The following is an 18,690-nucleotide window of genomic DNA, read 5'->3' on the forward strand; positions in this document are numbered from 1 at the left end:
GTTACACAGCTGGAATATTGCTGAATGCGGCTTTGAACAAGAAAGAAAGAAAGAAAGAAAGAAAGAAACAAACAGACAAAGAGAGAAAGAAGCAAACAGCCAAAGCAAATAACAGAACAGTGAATGATGTGGTTCACGTGGCGTTTTGATAATAATAAACTGACCACGTGAACCAAGAACTGAAATATTGTAGTAATATTGATAACTATCGTGACGAGAAAATATCAAACTGACAGGAAATAGCCACAGTTATCAAAGACAGACACTCTTTTAATCAAATCCTTTTACAGATGTACATCAAAGCACTGTCACCTTGTCTCAGGGTCATTTGAATTCTTTGAAGACAGACTTTGGCTTTATTGACTGTTCAAACAATGTCATGACCGGCGACCTCTGCTTCACGTCTGTACAAAACGTCGACGAATTAAGATTAATTAACACTTTCAATTTTCTTCGATCTGTTAAGACATTATCGTGCTAATTATAGGGGACCTCCTACCGCATGGCACAGGTATTGTCTGCCTCTCAGATTGATGGAAATCTTTGTTAAAGGAGTGATTATTCTCTAATGAGTCTTCAAGAGTTGGGATGATTGACAGAAACTGTCATCGTTCTCAAACGCAGGTGAAGGTCAGTCGCCATTTGTTCTCCATTCTCAGGGGCACCGGACTTTCGCCGGAACGAGAAGGGATGGGAGTGGGGGGTGGAGGATGGGGGGTGGGGGTGGAAAGCGGGACATTTTCTCTTGTATTGGAATTATGGCAGGCGTTGAGACCTTGAAACCAAAACACTTCACCCCGAGAAGCGTATGATGAGTGACATTGATGGTCTATAGCAGCTGAAGAGATAATACAAATATTTTGAGGGAGCACTTAAACACTTCTAGACGTCTAGTTGTTTGATTAAGACACTGAGGTTGCGGCGTGAAAGGGAACTGTCAATCAATATTTGATTGCTGTGTGTTATTGAAGACAATAATATATTACTGCTGTTCAAAATACGTATTTATCCACTTTTGTTCAAATGGGGAACTTCCGCTTGTTTTGTAAATAGTGTTATAAATTGTTAAAGATTTTGCCTCGTACCCAACCATCCGACCTACAAACATTTGTTTCTAACCGTGAATTTTCTGGACCATGTTAATTCTTTGTGAAAGAGTGAGCCGTTTGTAATTTATAGTGTCGTGTAGATCTTTTGGCGTACAGGTCTTATAGAAATAAATATGACCAAACTATCTTATTAAATATGACCAAACTATCTTATTAAAATCAGATCTTTTAACGCTGTTTGTATCGAATCAAAAGATACGATTTTAATCAGGTGGTTGCTTGTACTAGTCCGGGCTAATGCCGGTTTTATGGTGCTAGCCCACTGAGACACCATGCCACAGTTTAACATGAATACCCGCCACAGTTTAACATGAATACTCCACTCACACGCAATATACTGGCTCCGAGCCGACCAGTCCTTATTTTAGCACCTTAATGCCGAGCGCTAGGCAGGGTAACAACAAGTATGATATTGGAACGTCTTATGGTGTGACGGGGTCGGGAATCAAACCCCAGACATTCCGCTCTCCAAGCAGACGCTCTATCCACTACACCACGGAGGTGGGCGATTTTAATGAGATTGCCGAACCGGAGTTTAAGGAGTGTTGTTAGTTTGTCTGTCCGTCTGTTAACAGTCGAGTCCTTCGCCAAACCGTCTGAAGGATGAGTCCGAGATGTATGGGGGATGTCTAGCAGAATAAAAGGATTCAGAATTTCTCGTTGCGTTTTTGTGTTTTGTGTTCTCAAAATTGAAACTGTGAAACATCGCAAAGAATCGTCTTCCAGGGAACCCCCTCGTCTCGCAATCCTAAACATGGAGATCACATGTTTTTTTTATGTTTAAGTAAAATTAAAAAATAATTTTGTTTTAGAAATTGATGAAAATTGAACTTTAAAACCTTCAAAAGTTAAACAGGTATTTTTTGTTGTGGTAAAACATAATCCTTTCAGAAACCAAAGAATCAGGGCCCAGTTCCCAAAAGGGATCGTAGCGCTACGTTTGTTTGTTTGTTTGTTGTTTAACGCCGCACTCTGCAATATTCGAGCTATATGACGGCGGTCTGTAAAAAATCGAGTCTGGACCAGACAATCCAATGATTGACATCATGAGCATCGATCCACGCAGCCTGACCACCTGATCCCGTTAGTCGCCTCTTTCGACAAGCATAGTCGCATTTCACGGCAAGCATGGGTTGCTGAAGACCTATTCTACCTCGGACCTTCACGGGTCTCGTAGCGCTACGATTGTCGCGAGTCTGTTATAAGTATATGCATTTCGGTCACCTTAGCACTATGGTGGTTTTGTGAAACGTACCCCAGACAACTGCAGTATAAGACTTAGTGATGTTTGTTCTGTCAGTATAGTAAAACAAAACAAAACAAAAGCATGATCATGCATGCGCATTTTATGTCATATTTACAATTTGGTTACATGATATAAAAATAGACAGACATTTCTGATAATAATGCTCTTACTATGAATGGTAGGAATAAAAGTATTAATTGTAGGATATTTACTAAAATATTTTACAACAAAGTTGTTCCTCAATTCAGAAAAGGAATCACATACATAGACAATGTGTAATTCATCTTCAACAGAAACATAGCGTGAAGGACTGTTATAAGGGCATGTTATAATACATGTATTAGTATGAACAAACACATTCACAAACAAACACAAGGATCATTTTGGTCAACAAGGCTGTTAAAATGGGATTTTCAATAATGTTGTGTTTCTAAGGCGCTTGAGTATATTAGCTTGGGAGAATACCAATAAGCTTATTTCCATCCTCGTTTATCCAGTGTATGATACACTGCTGGGCAAAAGATAGTATACACTCATTTTTGGAAATGAAACAAGAAACGGTTATTCCATGATACGATAGTATTATTTTGGACCTTAAGTTTGCAGTGTTTCGGGGACTGTTTTCAAATCCATTTTTTTAAGCGTATACCCTCTTTTCCCCGGCAGTTTATTTCCATTCTATTCGGTTACTAATCTAATAAATAATTTGTTTCATAGGGTATCACGAATATTTATCATAACAGAGTGGCGAAAAACACAGTGGGTAATACAGGATTTACTTCATCGTTACAGAGAAGTGTGACAGTTTTCAGTGATGTCTGAACAAGCCAGTTTGTATCAGATGGATGGGTTCATGTACCCGGTACCAGAGACTCACACGGGTCATAACTCATACCCGTCACCCGATGCCCTGTAATGTCAACCCAGCAATATTTGCATCTACCCGCAATACATCAACCTCGACAAGTCAGGCGCTAATTGCAGGGATGTAGGTTCGGGATATCGCCGGCTGTGGACGGACACACTGTTGGGCATCTGTTGTGCTATAAACCCTCAACTGGGTTGATTGTAGACTTGCACAAGATTTTCCTACATGTTCTTAATCTCCCAAATGAGTCTCCTTTTCAGTTTATATCTATTTGCTCGTTTCTGTCAAACTTACATATTTTCAGAGACTAAGCGTTAGTTTAGGATCATTGTTGGAGGGTAGTCAACTTAATATAGAGTAATGGTAGTCGCTGTGAAACACCAGGAAAAGAATTATGCACCTCTGTCTCTATATTTCCATATCAAACAGAATTTTTTAATAATCGTATCATGTAGTTATTTTACTGACGACACACATGTATGTTTGTTTACAAAGTAATATACTCATATTGAAACATACAAACAGGAATCTATTATCGAATGACGTTTTGTAACTCTTGAAAGGCAAGAACATATCGTTCAGAAAAATAGTTGTTAAATTATCTTAATAAAAATTTATTAAAAAGGAGCCCACAGACTCTCTTTATTTTCAGATACTGCAGAAATTTAGAATTGCCAAACATTATAGACTTGCTTGGGCTGTATTTGATATATTTGTATCAGGGTCTGTAAGAAAGACTACTTCTTCGTCTGAGGCGCCGAGTTAAAATTGATCTTCAGCAACCCATGCCTGTCGTAAGAGGCGACTATGCTTGTCGTAAGAGGCGACTTAAAGGGATCGGGTGGTCAGGCTAGCTGACTTGGTTGATGCATGTCATCGTATCCCAACTGCATGGATCGAAGCTCATGATATCAAGAATGCTTTGTCTGATCCAGAATGAATTATTTACAGACCGCCGTCATGAAGCTGGAGTGAGTGAGTGAGTATGGTTTTACGCCGCTTTTAGCAATATTCCAGCAATCACGGCGGGGGACACCAGAAATGGGCTTCACACATTGTACCCATGTCGGGAATCGAACCCGGGTCTTCGGCGTGACTAGCGAACGCTTTAACCACGAGGCTACCCGACCGGCCCCATGAAGCTGGAATATTGCTGAGTACGGCGTTAAACAACAAATAAACAAACAAAACTACGTCAGCCAGTGATACATCTGCACCTGTGTTTACAGCTATCACTATGACACACGTCACGCATCACAGAGCCACGCCATCCGATCCCCATCCTCCGACCCTCACGTCCAGCGTGGGACTCTGGGGATGGCCAGGGGTCTTGAAATAGGAGTCACCTCCAACGTAGGACATGAAAAGAAAAAGAAGACGCTCCCACAAAAATTCGCATCCCCGAAGGTCGAAAACAAACTTGTTGTATTTGAAATCTGTAAGATGAAGAGACGAATCCTGGAGACAACGGAGATCCCTGGGGCAGCTCGGACAGTACCGGACCTCATTGACGCCGTCGTGGTCATAATCAGTTCGACCTCAACGGCGTTGGTCAGCGGAGTCCCAATGTCTGACCACTGTTATCTTAATTAGCCAAATATAGCATCGGTGATGTCCATAGTGTCACCCCGAGAGGAGAAGACGGGGATGGGTTTATCATATTGTTCCACTTCAATCATCTCTTGCTCGGCCCTTGGTTTCAATTGGGCTTATTAATCTGCACCCCGTGGGTGTTCCGGGTGGAATACACCCATAGTTCACCAGTTCGTGGCTGAGGATCACGAATAGAAATAGAAACTAAACCTTGAACTGTTTTTCTTCTGTGACTTTAAAAAACCCAACTCGTACTGTGAATTTGAAATGCATTGGCTTCTATTAGTAAGGCATGTTTTTGTTACTATGGAATCATCTTTTTGTAACTATGGTAACACTTATATTTTTGGCAGACTGTGTGAGTGGCGGATGCTATCGGTACAGGACATGCTTTCCCCTTTTGCGAACACCTGGTGTCATCACTGATTTTCGGGGATCCATTCATACAATGTTCACTACTGTTTTGCCATTTACACCAAATGGAATCGGTTTCGACTGATAATCGGGACTGATGATTCTCAGGCGTTAACCTTTTACGTTTGTTATGACGGTAATCTTGTTTTTGTAACTGTTGTAATCATGTTTTGTTACTATAGTAATCATGTTTTGTTACTATGGTAATCATGTTTTGTTACTATAGTAATCATGTTTGTTTTACTATGGTAATCATGTTTTTGTTACTATGGTAATCATGTTTTTGTTACTACGGTAATCATGTTTCGTTACTATGGTAATCATGTTTGTTTTACTATGGAAATCATGTTTTTGTTACTATGTCAATCATGGTTTTGTTACTATGGAAATCAGGTTTCGTTACTATGGTAATCATGTTTGTGTTACTATGGTAACCATGTTTTGGTTACTATGGTAATCATGTTTTGTTACTATGGCAATCACGTTTGTTTTACTTTGGTAAACATGTTGTGGTTACTGTGGTAATCATGTTTGTTTTATTATGGTAATCATGCTTTTGCTACTCTGGCAGAAACGTCATAAGACAACAGGGTAGATGTTAAATCGATCTCAACGTGTCCACTGATTAAGTGCATTGGTGGATCCGGGAAGGGGCAGGGGTGGTTCGAATCCCCTCTCCCCTTTGAAGGAATGACCATTGCTTACTGCACCAACCGTGCCCTGTGTGAAGCAATGTCTCTCTACATGTGTAAGAGTGTTTGTGATTGTGTCGGTGAGTCAATTAGTCAGTGAGTCCTTGAACGTGTTACCTAGGATTTTACGTCGATTGTAGCAATATTCTAGCAATTTCACGGCGGGGGACACCAGAAATGGGCTTCACACATTATACCAATATGGGGAATCGAACTTCAGCGTGACTAGCAACATCTTTACCACTAGGCTACCCCACCGCCCCTCTCATTTTATGAAATTATTCATTGGGTAGCCTAGTAGTTGAATCATTCGCTTAAAATCCGAGTTTGGATCCCAGTAAATGTAAAACATGTGCATCTCATTCCTGGTGGCCTTTCAGTGATTTTATTGAATGTTTTGAAAAAGTAGTTTCATCCCTTCAGACCCCTTCACGAACAATAGAAAGTTATATTTATTATTTACATAAAACACAAGCGCTATTTTCACCACAGCAAGTACTGCTTTGCTAACTTGGTTAATTGACAATGAATAATGGAACAATTGAAAACTTAAATAAATTCAATAAACCGACAACAAATATCACCGCCGAATATCTCAAGGCCATGATAATCATTATCATCGTTTCATGTTCATGTCGGACCGCCTCCGTGGTCTTGTGGTAGAGCGTCCGCCCGGGCCGCGTCATACAAAAAGACGTTAAAAGATTGTACTTGTTGTTACCCTGTCTGGCGCTCGGCATTAAGGGGCTAAAACAAGGACTGGTCGGCTCGGAGTCAGTATACTGTGTCTGAGTGGGGTATTCATGTTAAACTGCGGCATGGTATCTCAGTGAGCTAGCACTATAAATCGGCATCAGTCCGGACTACTACAAGCAGCCACACACACATACACGTGCATGCACGTCGCTATATAAGTGCAATAATCTTGGACGCGACGTTAAACCCAATTTCACCTCACCTCATGTTCATGTCATTTTAAGCCGACACAGGACGAACGTGTCCAGCATACTGGTGATGATATACGGTGCTCAGTTCCATCTCCATAGGGGACTAATTACCAAAGCAGTGATCTCCTATATCTTATAATATGCGTCTTCGAAGAACTATTACCATAATTCGGTTGGATTCTATAAGGCGCTGATCTCGCAAAATCCCTTCCGTGTAAAATAATTATCACCCCTTCATGGGAAAATAACGAATAATCAATCTCAACATTTTCTAATTGCCCTACCTTCACAAACCCACTGCCTGGAGATTTCCTCGAGGTCATACGACCTCTGTCATAAGGGCCAACACTATCGCCACATTAACGTTTTAAACACAGAAAGTCATTATATCAGAAACGACCCAGAAAGCAAAGGTCACGTCCAATAATTCACAAGGTTAAATCCAATCCTTTGTGTTGCAACGAGAGGGGAGGCTTACCCTCATAAAGACGGCAAGATTAGTCGTTGTTTGCAAAACCAACCATATTTAATCAAAGATGAAAACGTTATTATGGTCATTGTGTTTCAGAGTCGTCGAAATTTGATGTCCGTCTAACACCTATTGTGTTGCTGCAAGTCTGTTTCACTTACAGGGATTTGCGTTGAGATTTTAAGTGGGATCCTTCATTAATGAGTATATACGGATTGTGTATAGGTGCTTGTCGTTCAATGTATACGGTACATGTTCTCTGTGTTAACACTAACATGCAATAACTTGTTGTTAAGTAGCTTGTGAAAGAGAGAAGTATAACGCTACGTAAGAACGGTGTACGAGATGTGTTTGGTTTATGCGTAAGAGCGTTTGGTTTACATACCATTAAAGTGGTTCAGTAGGAAAATTCTGTTGATTGTTCTATCAATTTTGATTCAAGTCCTTCAACGAACACCACTTTGTCTGTCTGCTAACTCAAATTTTATGTGTCAGTGAAACACCTTATTGCGTAGAGATGTGTCTCCGTTTCACCCACGACTCCAATTACAACGTCTGACCGTGGGACATAGCTTTAGGCGCAAGTCAGATTAATTTCGAATGCACCCTCAGATTTATATTCCGCCTGTAAACATTGTTTGGTTTAACCAAAGACCATATAATCTATTATATGGTTTCTAGTTTAAGGCTTATCATACCAACCTCATTCATTGACGAGCGCCATCAACGCTGACGTAACGCGTTGAAGCACCGTCACACCTCTAAGTATTCGACTGCTATATGGGTTTTTTCCTTTACCTTGAATTTCAAATTCGAATAGGGCATCGATATATTTCCACAAAAAAGTATTTCATGGGATTTCGTAGATCTACAATATCAATGCCTGATCTTCCAACTGCAGTATGGAAAAACATTCATCTTCTCGCTCCATTCACCGACCTCTTTCCTCAAACAGCCATTCAATATCATCCTGTTCTGGTATCAATACAGGGAGTTGCTCTCAAAGATCAACAAACACGGTAAAGAGGATTAAAAAACACCCGTTCTGAACGGATGAAAGTGCACAAAAACTCTCTTCAAGTGTCAAAACATATTCAAGCTTTCTTTTTCCACAACTGACCCTTTCACACGGAAGTGGAGGAGTGCAAGGAGATTATCTTTGTCCCCCTTATTTTTCCCCGTTTTCATTTTTTTTATTGTTACGAGCGATATGGAAACGCCCCGCGTGGCAGTTTCAGCGGGCCTTAGAATAAGCTTTATCCTTAAAGTGCAAAGCAACAATACACGAGGAATTGGGTTGTATTTGTGTACATATCGTCAGTATTCAATCGGAAGTGTTGTTTAAACAGTCTTTGTGAACACTGGCGCCGCATTGTATTGTGAAGCGTGCCCATGCATGACCAAGGTCTACATGTCTTTGCAATGTAAGGAATCGGTCATTAATTCATGCCATATGGTGTCTGGGACCAGGGGCTTGGACATTGAGATCTGTGCCAGCAAGGACCGCTGCAACACCAACAACAGCATCGGGATTAAATGGGGAGGAGTGATCGCAAACGATCATCACATATCACGTCCTATGCTATTTTAATGACCAAGTAAAATAATTATTTTATTGACCAGATCCATATTTTCACTTCCAGGATATAATTGGTCTTCAGCAACCCATGCTTGTCGAAAAAAGCGACTAACGGGATCAATCACTGGATTGTCTGGTACAGACTCGACTATTTACAGATCGCCGTCATATAGCTGGAATATAACTGAGTTCGGCGTTAAGCAACAAACAAACAAACAAACAAACAAACAAACGCTGTATCTCTTCTTGTGTATCCACCGGAACATGGTCAAGTACAGCTGCGCTTTTGTGCTAATGGTGTTGGAAAATAAGGGAACAGAAATAAATGGAAGCATGTGTTAGGCAACCGACACCTACTTTTTATGCAAGTCATGTGAGTGGCGGGTGCTACCGGTAGAGCAGGACATGCGTACCCTTTTCTCGAACACTCGATTTTCAGTGAGCCATTCATATAATTGTCAGTACTATTTTACCTTTTAAAGGCGACTACGCTTGTCGTAAAAGGCGACTAACGGGATCGGGTGGTCAGGCTCGCTGACTTGGTTGAAGCATGTCATCGACCCCAATTGCGTGGATCGATGCTCATGATGTCAATCACTGGATAGTCTGGTCCAGACTCGATTATTTACAGACCGCCGTCATATAGCTGGGATATTGCTGAGTGCGGCGTAAAACAACAAACCAAACAAATAAAATTTGTCTTTTTGTCTTTTACGCCCATTTGAATCCGTTTGTTAGATAATCGAGACTGGTTATTCTCTTGCCTTGACGTTTAATAATAGACATCTCGTGTATTCTGGAACATAGCCGGAATTTCTTTGGCGATGTAGCGACACACCTCAGACTAACATTTCACGATGTGAGGTCTTTGTTGATAGGATGCGTCTATAAATATATACAGGATGAAAATAGTTAAGCACCGTCCCTTCCGTATTTCCATTTGTACCGATCTTCCATGTATCTTATTGAAATATCTTCATACCACATTGATGTCACCTAGATGAGTATCTGACATACCACCCGTATCTGCTGAAATGTTCTTATTACACTGCCGGACAAAAGATAGTATACACCCATGTTTGATAGTGGCAGACCCGTGAAGATTCCGGGGTAGAATAGGTCTTCACCAACCCTATGCTTGCCGTATGCTTGTCGTAAAAGGCGACTAACGGGATCGGGTGGTCAGGCTCGCTGACTTGGTTGATGCATGTCATCGACCCCAATTGCGTGGATCGATGCTCATGATATTAATCACTGGATTGTCTGGTCCAGACTCAATTATTTGCAGACCGCCGTCATACAGCTGGAATATTGCTGAGTGCGGCGTTAAACAACAAACAAACCAACCAAAACTGATAGTGGCTAAATATGAAACAAACAAGAATTGGAAATTCGATGGTGATGTATTTGAGTACGTAGGGGTCACAGTTGTGTTTTGCGCCTTAAGTTTCAGTTTTTCAGCAACTGCTTTCGGCCTAGTAACGTTTTGATCACGTTTGTAATTGTTTGGGTCAAGTCCAATTTTCGAGTGTATACTTTCTTTTGCCCGGCAGTTTATAAAACAGTATGTTCCTCCAGATGATCACAGCCACTGAATCATCTCATGTGATGCAAAGAAGCCGAGAAGAAACAATTTTAGGATTGTCAAATAATTTTGGCCATTGAACAGTTTCAAAACATTGTTTATATCAGCGAGCTTCTTGAAGAGTACGTGCCTTGGAGATCTCTCAGATCAAGCTGGCAGTCCCTACTCTCTGTGCCTAATGTTAGAACGGCGAGTTTTGGAGGTCGGAGTTTCGCCAAAGTTGCCTCTGAGCTATGGAATAGGCTGCCATTGGATATCAGGAACATTGACAGTCCTACTTTGTTCCGATCAAGACCCAAAACCTATCTTTTCACCAAATCTTTCTTGGAGTATTAAGGCTTTGTGTTTTCCTAGCTGTGTAATGTCTCTTTTTTGTGTAGACTCAAATGAAGCGCTTTTGAGCAGTTCTTCGAACTGGATACCAGCGCTATATAAATCTGTAGTTATTATCATCAGTTTTGTTTCTGTGTTTGAAAACTGAGTATGTCGTTCACTTAGTAAAACAACTTCACAGCCTGTAAATTAATACAGAACATGGTTTTAATGAGTGAATGGTTCAAATGCGCTTTGAATGTTATTTCAGATAAAGCCGAAGTCCAAAATGGGATACGATTATTTAAAGATGTTTTTTTTCCAAATAGGAAACCATAGTCAGTGGAGTTTATGTTTTATCTAGGTGTACATATGTGTCCCCTTATTTTCTTGCTTCAGTATATGTATTTTCCGTTCCCACACTCCAAATTTCCCACTTTTCTGCCATTTTCCCAACAGCTGTTTCTTTGAATGACGATGTCGTAAACGTCATGGGATGTGGCTACGGCTTTAACCCCCATCAACGCCAATCAACCCTAACAAGCGCTGAATTCTTGACAGTTTTATCTGCGCCCGGCTTATTCACACGGATGGACTAATGTTCTGTCAACTGGTAGTTACCCCCCTTTGTTACGACGTCGATGGTTGTCGATCACAAAGCAGTATGTTGGAGACAAGTTTGGTCACCAATGTTACTGTTGCTGCCTCTGAGGCTACTACTACTACTACCACCACCACTACTACTACTACCACTGCTACTACCGTCATGTAGCTGGAATGTTGCTGAGTGCGGCGTTAAACAAACAAAACTACAACTACCACCATAACTACTACATCTACTAGCACATCTACTACTACAACTACTACTACAACAGCAACTACTACTACTTTTTACCAACATTCGTCCAGAAATAATTGCCAAGATTTGTTATCATGTCTACAATTTTATATATATTCCTTGTATGTACAATATTGCCCAGTTTTTACTCAATTCTAACATCATGTTCACAGCTCATAATATAACATTTGTTTTCAAATGAAAATGTTATAATATACCTCATTTATATGTAGAATGTGCCTGTATGTTTTGTACTTATTTATTTTAAATTTGTAGTTTGTGGAATTCTGCCACTATTTCTCTATGGATAATTGCAATACATTCTTATCTTATCTTATAGCTAGAATATTGCTGAGTGTGGCGAAAAACAACAAACTAAAAAACTACAACAACTGTTACTTCTTCTGCCCACATCTTTTGTTTGTTTGTTTGTTTAACGCCGCACTCAGCAATATTCCAGCTATGTGACGGTGGTCTGTAAATAATCGAGTCAGGACCAGCCAAATCCAGTGATTGATATCCTGAGTATCGATCCACGCAATTGGGATACGATGACATGGGTCAACCGATCCCGTTAGTTGCCTCTTACGACAAGCATTGTCGCCTCTAACGGCAAGCATGGGTTGGTGAAGACATATTCTACCACGGATCTTCACGGGTTTGGCAACAAGCGTGTTAATCAGGAAGTCTTCAGTGGGAGGAGATCTCCAGATGAAGGAGACCACGCTGTCTGAAGCAGCACACTATGGGTGCTTGTTAAGAAACAAATCTCTCAATGCAGAGAACTGGTCCCCTGGGAGCGCTAATGATAACGCAATAACGTAAACAATCAGTATTCCCCCATCACATTACCCTGTTTGAAATCGTGTTAATTTTTCGCTTATAGTTACCGAGCCAATTAACAGCTGTTAATGACAGCAATGTACATCACACCTGTCACATCTGACATAAATGTGATTGACACACGCCATGTTCAGATGATTGGGGCTTTATGAAAACACTCCGAGGTGATTTAAGAATTTTATGTCTCTAAATAACATCTGTCAGTTTACAAGACGCTGTCTTTCACTGACATAATTAAATATGGCCTCTGTCAGTTTGTGACGGACAGTATCTGTCGGCTGACCGTCAAACTGTGACATACCTCTGAAATAGACAACCTGGATGTCTTCAAAATATATTTATGATGACGGGTACTGAATATCACAGATCCGTTCTCACACTCCCCGTGTAATATCTTCCGTTTCGTTGGATTGTGGGAACTCCTTTTGTTCGGAAACTAAAGAAAAATCACGACCTTGTTGACCTCGAGGAATTATCATAGATATCACACATTTAATAGGAAGGATCGCAGTGTGTAAAGACCTAATCAGCTGTCTTTACACGTGCAAAACGAGCGTTTTGGGATAGATATCATATTTTTTCGATGTTTTCTTTTTTACACGTAAAGAATACCCGAAACACATCAATATTGAAGTTGTCATTAAGAAGATAATCACGATAACCCGGATTAATGAGTAGTGTCCTTAATTCTGTATAATTTGAGGTTCTCAAAAGTCCGAACCAGCGCACTGGGGATTCAGGTGCTTGAATAAAGAATCTGAATTCAGTTGATCTCGTTTGATTGCTTTTCAAAGTCGCTACTATCTAAAATGTTGATTTATGGTTGAAGAACAATTTGCGTTGATTCGTCACACGAGTGTCAATCCTCTTCTAATCCCCCAAAGTAATAGAGATTTGGCCGATTTCCTTGTAATCGCTTCTCGAACAAGGCTAGGTCCGAGCGACCTCGATGTCAACTATCTCCCCGGGGGCACCTGCGCATACCACGACGGCACACCCTATAATTCACCCCTGACGGCGGAGTAGGATCTTTGGGGGTGAGTTTTGGATAGTCTGACAATGAAAGTCACGAGGGGCGAAATATTCGTGACAGAAATGGATGTATCATTCCACCCTTTCCCGGAAAGGAATAACATTCGCCATTCCTCAGTGAATTCAAAATTAATAACCAATAAAATCTCCAGATGAAGGGTACCACGCTGTCTGAAGCAGCACACCGTGGATGCTTGTTAAGAAACAAATCTCTCAATGCAGAGAACTGGTCCCCTGGGAGCGCTAATGATAACGCAATAACGTAAACAATCAGTATTCCCTATCACATTACCCTGTTGGAAATCGTGTTCATTTTTCGCTTATAGTTACCGAGCCTATTAACAGCTGTTAATGACAGCAATGTAGACAGACAGACAGACAGACAGACAATTGTTTATTTACGTCTCACTTCTGTACAACATACTACTTACATATATACATAGAACATAGATAAAAGTACAGAACCACTCAATATGAGTTATGAGAGACGAGGTCACATAAAAATAAATACAAGTAGAATTTATAAGGGTAAAATATATCACGAAGGTAAATCTAAGCATTATATAAAATATTCTTGCGTTTTTCAAGTAAAAGTTTGCAGGTTTTGGCCGTTAGAAACAACACATCATCATTGGGTATAATAAAAGAGAACTTATCAACATCAGATAAAACTTGAAAAGTATCACAGAGATTCGCACATGTAGTTAAAAGGCTATCAGTAATGTTTTTATATAAAGGACAATGAAATAAAACATGGCTTTCATCCTCCGCGCATTCATGACAGTTAAAACACACCCGTTCATTCAATGGTATATTATTGTAGCGACCTGTCTCAACACGGAGCGGGGCAACACCACAGCTGAATAGAGCTATAGCACGACGGTGAGACCGGGGTAGGGGAAACTGCAAATACCGTTCAACTTCAAAACTTGTCTTAATGTACATCACAGTCTTAATTCAATACCCTATTCTTTAACTTACTTCAGGATACACCAGCTTTTAAAGATACGGGGAAATAAACTAAGGACAGATAAACTAAACAGATTAGTAAACAATGAAATAAAACTAGAACCGTATCTCAGCCACATACACAGGCGACTCAAAACATGTTCATCTTGCTAAACTACGTCTTAGAGACCACAAACAAATCATAGCATTAGGAAGACGCTCCAGACGTTAAGACCTTTAAATCAACGGCTTTGTTCTAACTGTGCCATTATTGAAGATGAAAACACTATATATTGCACTGTACCAAACATAATCATCAAAGATTTCTTCTACATTAAAGGTCAGAGAAAGATTTAATAAATTTAGCAAATTGACGAAAAGAATTTATTCTTATACATTTTATCAAATAATGACTTCAACTCCATAAATAATATCTGTCACCATGTTTACAATTTCAGAAATTAATGTTCCAAATCACTTATTTAACAAGAGCTATATCTGTATGTATGTATGTATGTATGTATGTATGTATGTATGTGCATATCTTATATTTTGTTTCTTTTACTTCTTCTGTAAAAACTGTCTAAATGTTACATGTATGTTTATGGCATTTGATAACATGTACATGTATGTCTATAAAACTGCCTCTGTTCCACAATGGAATGTTTCTCGCAATAAATATATCTTATCTATCTTATCTTATCTCCATCTAGGTTTCTCAAATGTAATTGGTAAAAATTACACAAAACTTGAAATATATTTTTAACATCTGTCAAAAACTCGTAATAATTGGACAAATGTGTCAGTGCTAACTTCGCTTTTAGAATTAATGGCACAACAGTGATCATGTCAATTTCTAAATTTTCACCGTCATTAAATAAACGTTTTGGGGCTGATACAAATCCAGTGAAAGCATTGTTCATCTTAGAGTTGCATTATGTGGTTTTGATTCAGAATTTTGGATTCAATAACTCTCTTGCCGATTAGCTTTATTACATTTTTATTGCACACACCACAATTTTCAGAACCCATAAATTTATTTCACTATTAAAATTTAATGTTTATAATTCCAATGCACCAGCAAGGCACAGTCAACTTCAGGGTCGGGAGTGCACTGTCTCGCGACTCACCGACCACCTGTGAATAAACCAGCACGAGGCACGTGGCACGTGCAATATCATTTCTCACGCCTGGATGGCCGTGCTCATTGCGACGCGTCAATCAACCACGTTGCAATTCACAAGCTGCATGTTTCTATAGGCAGTGATAATCGACGCGAAATGACATTTCTTTGAATAATATCATGTTTCTGTCTAAATTATTATGACTACCTTTAGGCAAATTTGGCGTTTGAGAGTACAAAGAAGAGGTGTTTGGATATTAATGAAAGGGCTACTTCCACACATAATTGAAAATTAAACGACAGAAAGAAAACATTAAATGCTTTTGATGGAAAATATTTCCGGAAAATAAGCTGATGGGGTGTTGAAAAAGTTATAAAAAATTCTGTGATGTATTTGAAGAAGAATGGAACTATATATTTATGAGATCAGCAAATCGATGTCAACTAATTTTTTTAAGGTAAACGGGTACACAACTGAATTCCTGTGTCTTGGTGAAGAAAAACGTCTAGAATTTTATCTCAGTTCAACTCAAGGTTGAAGGTTCATCAGGAACACCAACTGACGAGGTTAGGAACCTCTGTGTCGTTTCCAACAACGCTCTGTCTCCAGCGAGTCGCTATATGGCTGAAATAATGCGGATGCGACGTTAAAATTTAATTTTCTCACTCACTCTCCAGCGAAACAAGCCCTCGCGACAGCTGGACGGACCATCGGGAAAATACGCAAATATTTTGACATCGAAACACCAAAATGACTTGTTCAAACCTAGATTACACCAAATATTGAATACTGCAATTTAGTGCTTTTCCCATCTACAGAGAGTGCATAATACAACTGGCGCATCATGATGACGTTGGTTTGTTGTTTAACGCCGCACTCAGCAATATTCCAGCTATATGACGGTGGTCTGCAAATAATCGAGTCTGGACCAGACAATCCGGTGATTGACAACATGAGCATCGATCCATGCGATTGGGATCGATGACATGCATCAACCAAGTCAGCGAGCCTAACCACCCGATCCCGTTAGTCGCCTCTGACGACAAGCATAGTCGCCTTTTAGGGCAAGCATGGGTTGCTGAAGACCTATTCTACCCCGCAGTCAGCTTACTGTCGATCCTTGTAAGAGCCGACTAATTGGATCGGGTGGTCAGGCTCTGACTTGGTTAATGCATGTCATCGATCCCAAGGGCGTGGGTCGATGCTCATAATATTAATCACTGGATTGTCTGGTCCAGACTCAATTATTTACAGACCGCCGTCATATAGCTGGAATATTGCAGAGTGCGGCGTTAAACAACAAACCCACCAACCAACTACTGTCGATCCTCAGGCGGATTGTAATCACGTGATCAAAACTCAATGCTGATGTTTATAGTTAAGAATATGGAAATTTCTTGAAAAGCGCACTCTGCAATTTTTGTCGTCACTGTAATATTCCTTGTTTGTTTTCACTTTTTCACAAGTATTAGCACACATGAAATATCTGATGGAACACCTTTTTTCCTAAAACCAATAGTAAAAATGCCCCTTGCTCGAAATTCTATGAAGCCCTCTAAACAACGTTTAGAAATATATTTCTCATTGAAAGTGACCAAGTAAACACTGACAGCTCCCACAAACGTAGGCATCTAGGACTTATTAAAGATAAATTTTAACAAAAGAAGTATGTTTCAGCTGTAAAATGTAAAGATCAAAGATCAGCTTTAACTGAATGAAGACTCAGTTGCCATAATCTTGAGATTGAAAGAGGTAGATACACTAAGACGCCTGTCGACCAGGGAAAATGCATTATATGTAACTTAAACAAGATAGGAGATGAAAAACGCTTCCTTTTGTACTGCTTTGATTCTTGAATCAAGAAGCTATCTTCATCAGACCGCCTCCGTGGTCTAGTGGTAGAGCGTCCGCCCGGAGAGCGGAAGGTCCGGGGTTCGATCCCCGGCCGCGTCATACCAAAAGACGTTAAAAGATGGTACTTGTTGTTACCCTGTCTGGCGCTCGGCATTAAGGGGCTAAAACAAGGACTGGTCGGCTCGGAGTCAGTATACTGTGTCTGAGTGGGATATTCATGTTAAACTGCGGCATGGTATCTCAGTGAGCTAGCACTATAAATCGGCATCAGTCCGGACTAGTACAAGCAGCCACACAAACACACACACGTACATGCACGTCGCTATATGAGTGGACGCGACGTTAAACCCCATTTCACCTCACCACCTATCTTCATCAATTAATCAACGCGATGTTTCCTGATTCTGTTCAAAGTGGCGAGGACTACAAACAACAATACAGTCATCTCTTTTCCAATCACGAAGAACGAGAGCAGCCCTCCCCTAACTTCCGCATGTCTGTAGTTGGAGCGAATTTTAACAAGTTTTTTTAACGGTGTCCAATAAAATTAATTTCAAAGCGCTAACATCACATCTGATTCGAAGATGATCTTTTCAATAAGAATCATACAAAGGGAGGTAACCGCCGTGTGCCCAGCTACCAGTCAACCACCTGTCACAGCGCTCGACTGGGCGGTATTGTCCTCACAAAGAAAGGGGCGACTCAGAAAGAGCGAAATCTGACGATAACAATAAAAAACCAACTCCAGTGAATAGTGCGGTAACAGGATGGAGGTCCATATTTACATTCGGTATCTAGGTGAATGGACTTTTTCAAATTGATGTTAATGTCAATTAGATACAAAATTCAAAATTTGAATCGTTTTTTGAAATCCAACAAAGGCGAAGGTGGGTTTTCGCCTGTGCCGCTCCCTTTGTTTTGACATGATACTTCAAGTGTGGGAGTTGTCATGTGATGTGCATAGCATAGTCTGATAATTTGTTTAATGGAGAGATTGTTTTATGAAATCGGTGCGGACAGCGGATGGTGACATCATTGTGAAACTACTACTACTACTACTACTACTACTACTACTACTACTACTACTACTACTACCTCGTGAAGATCCGGGTTAAGACAGGTTTGCAGCAACCCATGCTACTGTAAAAGGCTTGCCGTAACAGGCGACTATGCTTGCCGTAACAGGCGACTATGCTTGCCGTAACAGGGGACTATGCTTGCCGTAACAGGGGACTAT

The sequence above is a fragment of the Haliotis rufescens genome, unplaced genomic scaffold (genome assembly GCF_023055435.1).
Source record: "Haliotis rufescens isolate VD_foot unplaced genomic scaffold, xgHalRufe1.0.p SCAF_8, whole genome shotgun sequence".
Classification (NCBI taxonomy): domain Eukaryota; kingdom Metazoa; phylum Mollusca; class Gastropoda; order Lepetellida; family Haliotidae; genus Haliotis; species Haliotis rufescens.